General features: G+C 34.8%; 1 long non-coding RNA gene across 1 annotated transcript; it reads right to left on the reverse strand.

Annotated features, from left to right (window-relative positions):
* Positions 1 to 2,416: 2,416 nt before the first annotated feature.
* Positions 2,417 to 7,930, reverse strand: LOC136066895 (uncharacterized). The gene is made up of 3 exons (XR_010628424.1): positions 7,543 to 7,930; positions 3,594 to 3,754; positions 2,417 to 2,904 (listed from the first exon to the last, which is right to left on the reverse strand). It is a non-coding gene; the product is annotated as an uncharacterized LOC136066895 (long non-coding RNA).
* Between the last annotated feature and the right edge of the window lie 3,051 nt (positions 7,931 to 10,981).

Consider the following 10,981-nt stretch of genomic DNA (forward strand, 5'->3'; position numbering starts at 1 on the left):
GAGAACAAGGCCCACAAGCTTCATATTCCAGCAAATTCAAATCCACGTACAGCCCAGAAATGGAGCCCAAAGAACTCAGCCTGCGAGCGTGCCCATACAAAGAGATCAGACCAACAGGAGGAGATGGGTAAGCCCAAAACTTACTGACATGGACAAAAAGGCTCAATAATAGATAAAGCCAAAGATTCAAAAATTCGGCCCAGGTTGCCCACAAAGTCAGCACTACATCAAAGATACTTTTAATATATACTAGTTTTTAGTAATGTAAAAAAAAAAAAAAAGCTAAATTTTAGTTTAGATTGATATATATATATATATATATTTTTTTTTTTTTTAATTTCTTTTCACAATATACTTTTACGATGTAATTGTGTTGCCTTAACTTTGGCTAGTACTACAAAAGAGAAAAATGAGATCATTATTTGATTAAAAGAATGTTCTTATTTTCTTTTTCCCACTGTACAACATGATGTTTCAGAGATAAAGTATACTATGCTATTAAAAAAAAAAACTTTTAACCAAAAGTAGATGCACTTAAAAATAGTGCCTAACTTGGGCCCGTGGAATTAATACCAACCAAGCAAGGGACTAACTAATCAAAAGATAAGATTAAATAAATTCCTTCTACATTTTGTGGACAAAGCCCACACAAAAGAGGAGGCTGAGAAGGAAAATAAAAAGGAGAGGTAGATTGGACGGCAAAAATGACCATTCACGTCTTCTTGGACACTAAAAAATCTCACAAATGAGCTTGGAACACTTAAGAGTAGGGATGTTCACAAAACCACTTAGATTGCATGACCGCACTTAAATCGACCAAAATGCCCTAAAAATAGAGTAACTGTACAGTAGGTGGAGGTAAAAAAAAACTGCATTGCACCGTGTGGTGCAATACAATTTGCGGTTTAGTGTTAAGAAAAGAGTGCAAAATCGCACCACACAGCACCACACATGCACACACTTATTTTTTTTAATTATATTAAATATTATATATATATATATATATTATATGAACTATGTGTTTCAAACTGATTAAATATATATATATATATATATATCAAGACTATACCACACAGTTTTAAGGTTTTCAAAAAACCACAAAAATTTGCCCCGCACTACACCTATTAATATATAAATTTTATTTTATATATAATATAAAATTTTTAAATATTTAACATATAGTAGATATATTAAATATATATTTAACAGATATTTAGCATAGATTAAATAAATTTAACATATATTAAATAATAAATATATTTAGTATATATTTGTATCATATTTGAAAACTGGTTAAACTGTATTGCACCACATAGCGTAGTACAGTGCTAAATACGACCCAAAATTGCACCGAACCTCAATGTGAACACCCCTACCTATGAGTTTATTGGACCCATAATTGAAGCCATGCATAAGACAAAGCATATTTGCGGTGTACGAAGTTTTACCCGACACTACATTTCCTTTCCACCAGGCAAGAAACAATCACCCTTAATGCAAGATTACCATGATCCCTTAAAGTTTGAAAATTGAGAAGGCAGTTTTCCTTTAGGGGAATTTATTTTTAATGGCGCACAGACAACTAGGTTGCTATTCCTAGAGAAAAACCAACAGATAGCTAAATGCCATGATTGCTAATACTCAATAGTTATAACTTACTTTCCTCCCATTTAGTAGGTTTTTGAGCGATTCCAACATCATTATAAAAACGAGGAGGACTCCAACATGAGGGTGGGGGATGAGATTAGCTTCAAACCATAAAATACAGCCCACACACTCACACTTGGAAAAACTTATTCACTTATGTTTCCTGGTATATTAAATTAAAATTATGAGTTCTTAGGAACACAAGCAGGAGTGTCCCTTTCTCCTTTTAACTCCTACCCCTATATTTTTCTTTTTTAGGCTAATATCTAATTTTCTGAAGTTGTGAGGATTGTTTGGCAAGCTTTTTCTCTCCTCTTTGGCAAGTTCGCCTTCCTTATCAGTTGTGCGAACGAGTAGTGGATTCAGCTCCTCCAACTAAACATGGGACATGAAGGAAGCTCAATCAATTTTTGACACTAGGCAAGTGAGCAAAAGACCCCAAACGGTTGGCAGCTGATATAACCTAGTCAAGAGAATCCAATTATAATTACTGGTCAATATGTGTCAAGGACATATGCTAGAAGTATTTTCTCTTTAGTACCTAGTAAAATTTTTAAGATCTTGGGTCAGTTCGGTTTGGTTGGTAAGAGCTATTATGCTATGTAGCTACTTTGCTGACCCTACTGCCACTTGGCCAGAAGAGATAAAGAGACAGGCTTAGCACTCTCGTAGTTATTGAATAGCACAGAACACTATACATGATTTCAGCATTCAGCAATGGCTTTGTTCCTGAAAGATGAATCCAAACTGCTGAAGAAGGCTGATTGATAGCATACTGAAGAAGACAGAAAGAATTAGGATACATATTATAATCTGTAGGCTCATTTCCCCTATCAGACGCAGCTTTGAAATTTTCATTGTGCTAATCCTCTGATTTCCCTCTGTTCAATGGCATCCAGATTTCTTTCCCCTTGAACCTGCCTTTCTTCAGTACCACTACCACTTTATGCTGCGCTTCCTGCACATCAGTCACCAAGAGCTTGAATGCAGAACATATTCCCTTATCACCATAGAAATTTTGAAATAAATGAATAGATACCAAAAAGTTCAGACCAAATTCTGGTGTGATCAGATGGATGCACAGAAACATTTGGCCTACACTTTCATTTCATGTCGAGCTTAGGAGTTTTAAAACCATCTCTTTCCCATGCTCATCCAGGCCAAGTGTTGTGGTAGCATGGTTGCAGGTACAAGTGTAGCATCAAAGTTTGAGCTGGACCCATCATCTAAACTGAATATAGGTGCCATGAAATAGGCCTGTTTCCAGGATACATGTTTTTCAAGATGAAAGTCAGATTTTAGGTAGCACAATACTTACATCCAAAATGGTAAGCAAGACAAACGAAATCCATCACATTTGGTTACAGTACTATTTTTCTATGGATTGTGCAATAACATCAAGACAACTAGTTAATTGATCCTAAGATTTGAAGTATAAAATACTTCCTTGTGGCAATTCATTTGCAACTTGCTGATTATCCAATTGATTAATGGAATAATCGAATAAGAGATGGGCAGCCAGATGATCACACCTAATAAATTAAAGCATGGACAGTGCTGAGATGCATTGATGACCATAAATATGGATTTCTGATGTGATACAATTGCATTGAGTCAAAACTACTCAAATGATACAACTTCCTTTCCAATTCTATTAAAAATCTATTTATCACCAATGCATAAACTTGTACAAACTCCAAATTGACTCTTCTCACTTCTGTCTTGAGCAATATGTTCTATCAAACTCATTGTAAACATGATGTTTGATTTATATGAACTTTCAAGTAAGTCCAACCAATACCAAGTTGCAAAGGGGTCTATTTGTGACTTGTCATTAAAGCTAATCAATAAATATGTATAAAAGAAGAAACCTCATGTGAGAGACCATGAGATATTTCCATGTAGTGCTTTGATAGAGTAATTTTTCATTTAGCATTCCACCTCACCTTCTTTGCACTCTTCTCCACAAAATGGGCTAAAGTCCTGAGAGCCCACAAAATACTGTACTTGCAAGCTGAAGCTAGCATTTGACCTTGAAGTTTATTAGATGAGGAACACTTTGTTTAATCTCTTTTGGGGGTGGCATAATTATATCTTACTCTCCAACCTTTTCAAAATGCAGGTGAAAGTCAACTTCACAGACTTGATGGTTGATAATAAGCAAAGAAGACTGTCAGATTTCAAGATAAACAAAAACTAGAGTGCTACAAAATTCAGTAGTAACTTATTAACAACCACAGAAATGCCTTAATCCCAAAACTTTAAGATTACATTAATCCTTAAGATATTGGGATCGGTTACATGTTAAGGACACCTCAACTTGTAGTTATATTTAGATCCTTCTATAATAAAAATTATTAAATTTAATTTTGGCCTTCAGTCTTATACACACACACACATTTTTTTGGGCCATCTTTGAATAAAAAATAAAAAATATAAATCATACAGCACAATGCCGGAAGCCCTGACACAGGCAGAAGTCTAACAGGAAGCTGAAGGCATCATATAAGAAAACTAACACTTGAGATGATATCTCTAAGTCAATATTTCATCAGTTGATCTAAGGCTTTGCAAGGTCAATTTCTGACTCAAATTCCATAGAAGTTCAGTAAGATTTTAGGTTCCAAAAGGCTTGGATTACCATACCTTGAATTCTTTCTCATCAAATGCCACCTCTACAGGGTCTCCTGTGTGGGTATACTGCAAAAACTTTTCTGTTGGATCTATCCATAGTTGAAAATTGAAGCATTTATATCTTATTTGTGATAATTTTGTAGCTAGTTTATGTAACTTCTAAGTTTAATAACTTTTCCTCCTGTTTCACTAGTAGCGCCAGAAGGTAAGAATGATTACCTCATAAAGCTGCAATTGCTCAAGGAAGGCACTACAATTTTTAGGCTTCAGAGCATTTTCTTTATGTTTTCTCTTTCATTTTCCTGAGAACCAAATGCATTTTTTATGTTTCTAGAACCTAGATCGTGTTCTTGTGCTTTGATTTCTAGTACCTGTGGTTTAATTTGATTTCATTTATTTATATTCCAGATTGATCAAGGATTATTATACTTGTTTTGACTTCATTTTTGACAAATTAGGGATTTTTTATTTTATTTTTTATACAAGATAGAAATTTTACTCAAGTTTAATCTAAGTGTATATATGTGTGGAGCTCTCTCTTAGAAACTTGAACTTCGACTCTTACCCTCCACATCCCACAAGTACTTATATTTATAGAGTGACCATCATGCCAAGGGTGCCGATGATGCAAAGTAGGGGTTTAAAATGATGTTCTATGGCTTTTTTTTTCAATTGTCTTCGACTTTTGAGAACTTATTCAAGAACAGTCATCTAAATATTTGTATGATGCCTTGATTACAATGAATAGCACCATTATATACCAAGGCTTCTCAAGTACAAGCCAAGAATTTCCCTAACCTCTTCTCTAACTAACTGCCATCCGGCATCTAACAGCTTACTAACACCCTAACTATCTCTAATTAAGCACATGCTACTCCAACTATACACATGGGAAAATTAACTAACTAGTTAAATGCATTCTCATCTCAAAGCAGCACTTGCACACTTTGAAACTTGCATAAACCTGCACAGGTGCACTTATCTAAACCTAGTATACCATCTTCAGATCTGCTAACACTGTTGGGCTGCATAGGAAGTAGCATACAGCAGCACAACAACTAACAGCAAAGGAAGAGGCAGCAAACTGCAGGAATCAAGCACACAGGAACAAATACACTGCAGGGCAGGCAACAAGCACAATCATAGCTGATATTGAGGTTCTTAACATACCCTCCCCCTTCAAAACACCCTTCCCACAAGGTGTGGGAACTGGTTCTGTAGCTTGTAAATAACCTCCCAAGTAGCATCAACTGTGGACCCTCCCTGCCACTGCACCAACACCTAAGTAGCCACTATTCCTTAACTATATGGTCGCTCTTGCAAAACAACCACCAGTTCAGGAGAGAGCTGACCTCCATTGTCCACAGGAGGCAAAGTAGGAATGGATAGTGTTATGTCCCAACTGGCTTGAGGCAAGATTCATGGAATACAAGATGAATCCATGAATATTGTGGGAAGTCAAGCTTACAAGCCACTTCCGCAGTTCGTAGAATGATCTAAGAAGGTCAAATACCTTGGGGATAGCTTCCAATGCCCTTTTACACCGAACGATTTCTATTTGTATGGCTGCAACCTCCAATACACCCAATCACCCACAGCAAAGGTCCTGTCATGTCTTCTTGCAGCTTCATCCTTTCTTGTGAAGCCACTAGATTATGTGGCTTAAGAACAGCTAGAACCTACTCTCTATTCTTCAAATATGAGTCCACAACTTCTAGGTTATTGCCAGGAATGTAGTCTACCAACCCTGGACAAGGGAACCCATACAATGCTTCAAATGGAGTTGGTAGTTGTATGTAAGTTTTTGAACCAAAACCAACCATTCTGCCCGCCTCTTAGATCTGTCACAAGCAAAAGCCTTAAGTATTGCTCCAACTCTTATTATCAACTTCTGTTTGGTGATTTGTTTGGGGGTGATATGAGGAAGACATTGCTAAAGCAGTACCCTACAGCCTAAAAAACTCATCCCAAAATGCTGTTGTGAACACTGCATCCCTGTCACTCACAACTGTGGATGGCACAACATGCAAGTTGAACACATGCTGCATGAATAGAGACGATGCTTAGGCTGCAAAATACGGATGTGCAAAGGAAATGAAGTGCAAATACTTGGTGAGTCTGTCAACTACCACAAGAACAACATATGATCCTGTGACTTTGGTAGTCCATCAATGAAATCCATGCTGATATCTGTCCAAGGCATAATTGGAATAGGCAAGGGCTGTGATAATCCAGCGGGAGTAGAGGTCTCAGTTTTGACCCTATGACAGACTTCGCACTCGTTGATTGCCTGTTTAAATCCTTTTTCATGTCCTCCCAATAGAAATTTTGTTTGGCTCTTTGCAAGGATTTCAAGTAACTAGAGTGACCAGCCAAGGGACTACTGTGAACATGGTTGAGTACCATTGGTTTTAAGGGAGAGTCTTGACCAATATGCTCTTGTAGAGCAGCAACCCATTCTGCAGCACATTTGTTATAGCTAGAACAGTATGTGCAGCACATGATACATGCAATTTCTTGGATGCTATACATGGACAATCTGTGAACTTTCCAAAACCACAATCAGATATATATTATATTATATCTTGAATATGAATAGATATCGTTTTTGCATATCTCATTAGTTTTTTCCCCTTTTCTACCTACAAAAATATTATTTGGTTGATGGTGGATACCCCTTAATGAAAGGATATTTGACACCTTACAAGGGGGAAGAAATTTATTTGTGGAGACTACGCATGATGAGAAGATGTAATTTATTCGTGACAACAGAGCTCATTTTATTTGTGGGTTGTAAACAATATTTTTATTAATTCTATTTTGGAGTTAGAATGGATATTGTGGGTTTTGAACAATTTAATGCATTTTTTTTTTAATTCATTGTAATGTATTCTCTCTTATTATTAGTATTATTATTATTCATTTAAAAAATTGACAAGATAACCTTAACAAAATAGTTAAGTCTATTTTGGTAATTTGCACCCAAAACAGCAATTTTACACCAATGTTATCCAAACGCTTAGTTGACAAAAACACCACTTTTAAAACCCGTATTTTAAAATCACAGTTTTTTAAAATACACGTTTTCAAACAGCTAACCCAAATGAACACTACAACTATTACTTGGTTAACTTGTCACAATTTCCTTTTTCTCTTAGACAGAAAGGTAGTATTATAAGGAGATTATAACCTTTCGATTTCTCCAGAAATGACATACCTTAAGGAGATTATAACCTTTCGAATTCTTCAGAAATGACATACCTTTGATAATAGTGTAATCATCTTATTTGCTTCGGGCACCATACACGAATACTCTAGTAAGGCTTAGTATGTCAAGGTAATCACCCATCTTTCATGCTTCTTCATTATAAGCTCTTGAAGGCAATTTCTCTTCATTCATAGAATGCAGATTTGTACCAACCATTGACTCCGGAAGCTTTCATGCAAAGTTTGCCTTTGCACAAAGTTTAACACAAATGATTGCCACAGAATATGTGACTCCTCCAAACCATGTATGTGATACGAGAAGGTAACATCCTGCAGCACTAGAGAAAAGTTATTGTTAATTTTATTCAATTAGTTAATTTGAGGGGGGAAAAAATCATGCAGCTATCTATAGCAGATATTATGCTCCCAAATCAATGATCTAGTCATCTCAACTGATTTTAACGGCCTCTGGATGGCCAATGGCATAAAAAAGTTGAAAAAGAAAAGTTGGACAATCACTATAAATCCAAACCTACCAAGGTGGAAAGATCAATAATTGATCACATACCAAGAAAGTTCATGATCTTGGATATCCCAATAATTGTTATAATTATTGTTCTTTCTAATTAGCAGGTGATATCTTGGATTTGCTATGTTACTTTTATGAGAGAGAGAGAGAGAGAGATAGAGAGAAATCAAACCTAAAGTTTTGTTTGGTAGATGGAGTTGAAAAGATGAGGATGGAGAATTAAAAGAAAAAGATATGTTGGTTGGACATGGGGATAAATTTATAAAGAACTTCTTCAATTGATAAGATCATCCAATAACAGGTTTTTTTTTTTCTTTTTTTTTTTAATAGAAAGCAGCCTGTGGACAATGTACAACTGTAGGTCAGTTGGAACATGTGTAATTTTAGCCATCAATTGAACTATGATGCAGCAAGCCGCAACAAATTAGATAAATTTGTAAAGAACTAATGGGATCTTCAACTAATAAGATCATCCAATAATTTTACTTTTGAATAGAAAGCAGCCAATGGACAATTTACAAGCAGAGGTCAGTTGGAACATATTTGTAATTATGAACCATAAATTAACTATGATGCAGCAAGCTGCAACACAATTTGTTACAACTATAGTACATTACTGATCAATAAATATGTAATCTAGAAAAAGAATGAAATGTTTACACAAATATTGTAAACTGATCCAGCCAATGAATTGGGCCAAAAACAGGCCATATAACCAATATTTAGGAAAGATGCAAAGGAATTTGAAAAAATTCATCAATTAAACATCATGTAGTCGAGAGGAAACCCAATGAAATCTAACTGTAGTTGAGATCTCTTTTTGCTTAATGGCATTTTTCCAGCTTACCAAGAGCACAAGTAATGTTTACATATTTATATTCATAACTACATGCATATCTATGTGAGGTATGAAGGCCATGTTTCTCTACTTATTAAACTACCCTGTTCATGTAATTCCATGGTACCTTAATGCATCTCACTACTTTGATGAGATAAAGACGCTTATTTTTTCTGGTGTGTGCATGTGTGTTGTTGAGATTGCAATCAAAATGCTCACTTGAACAAGCATCAACTAACCTTATGACCTTCAATTCAAGGGAGCTGCAGGGCAGCAATCTTCGACTGTATCTTAAAGAAAATTTTGCTTACTTCCCTTGATCCAATAATTTCTTATGTAAAGTGGAAAAGGATAGAACAACAAAAGAAATGCATTCATGGAAAGCCAATGGCGGACGCATGTGAGGAAAGGATGACCAAAAATTTGATTAAGATGATGCAATCACATGATGTGAATTTTACAGAAACTAAATTTCAACCATGACATGGAACCTCTCCATTGCAGGCAAACCACATAAAATGTTGTAACTATTGTTATGATTGTGTGCAATTACTATCAGGTGTGAATTTATAGATGTGAGCGCCAAATAGAGTAGATAAAGAAAGTATGAATTTATTATCATGAAACAATCCATGGCTCAAATAAAGGTAACTATATAAAAGTGAGAACAAGATATATTATAAATTATTATAGTTACATCTTGGACTATATCATGTAGCAAAGGAAGAGAACTAATGTGGTTCCTTATATGACACAATAATAAAAAGTATAAATTTCCATTTGAAATTGTGAATTTTATGTTCTTAATATACATTCATGTTCAAGAAGTGTGAATGAATTTGACAGGAGGTATAGCAGAATCTGGATACAAATTGCATCAGTTAGTGTGATCCTTGTAGAATCCTTAATCTGGTTTTTCATTGTTGCAAGCTGAATCTGGCAGCATGTGATGCAAACCAGATAGAAACCTTTTGAGGTTGTTATTTAATTCATCCTTTGAATTAATATAAACAACACTTCATTAAGCAATGTCAAAATTTCAGGCATGACAAAGAATTATTAAATTCATCAGTTATCATGACCAACCAAGTGGTTGAATTCAATTTTTTATTCCACACTTTGCTCATTGTCATGTTTAAATCTAATGGTTTGATGTTGTTAAGAGACAAAAATGTATTAGAAAAGTAAATATAGGTCAATATCGTTAGTGTGATAATATAACTTGAAAATATGTGGCAGAACAAGGATAACAAGAACTTATCATCAAAGTTCAAGAATGAAATACTTGTCAATGATTGAGCATCTGAATTTGGTAAGCTTATATGGATATCAAGATCATGGAAACAAGCAAATCATTCTAGTTGAATACATCAACAATGGAACACTTGGGGAACATGTAGATGGTAAGTCAAGTAACTATAATTTATAAATCTGACGGTGTGTTTTTGTGAAGAATTTGCTAATTACATAAAAATTAGCAAATGGAGGGATTTTAAATCCCATCATTTGAAATCCTAGTTTGGATAGAATGATGGTATTCTAAGTTTCTTCCACTTTAGAAATTTTATATATTTAGCTTTCTTGTTTCTAGAAAATCTGATAACACAGCATCCAACTTCACAACCTTCAAGTTCAACACCTTCTTTTTCTTTTCTTTTCTTTTCTTTTTTTTTTTTTTTTTTTTAGGGGGGTGTTAATAGTTAATTTAGGATTTAATTTTAGGTTTAAAATTCTGTAAGGATTCTTTGTAAAACCTTATATTTATACCCTCCAATTATAAATCATAATTTTTTTTAAGTGAAAAGTAGGTAATACCACATTAAACATGATCCTAGCAAGCTAATAATTTAGCGCAACTAATCTTGGCGAAATAACAAGATTCCAATAATGGGGAAAAAAAAGTGATGGAAGATATCCACCCTTGCCGTGCACCAACACTACCGCTGCTGGCATTTCTTTAAGTAATTTGTAGATTCTATATTATTAAAAATAAATATTGTGACATATGTGGTTTGATTTAGGGGCTATTAATTAAAAGCTTGTCAGTTTGGACAAATTAAGTTGTTATTTTGGATTTGCACTGGGTTTGGGGGGTGGGAGTGTAGAACGTGGCGATCTTAATTGTT

The sequence above is a fragment of the Quercus suber genome, unplaced genomic scaffold, assembly GCF_002906115.3.
Source record: "Quercus suber isolate HL8 unplaced genomic scaffold, Cork oak 2.0 scaffold_51, whole genome shotgun sequence".
Taxonomy (NCBI): domain Eukaryota; kingdom Viridiplantae; phylum Streptophyta; class Magnoliopsida; order Fagales; family Fagaceae; genus Quercus; species Quercus suber.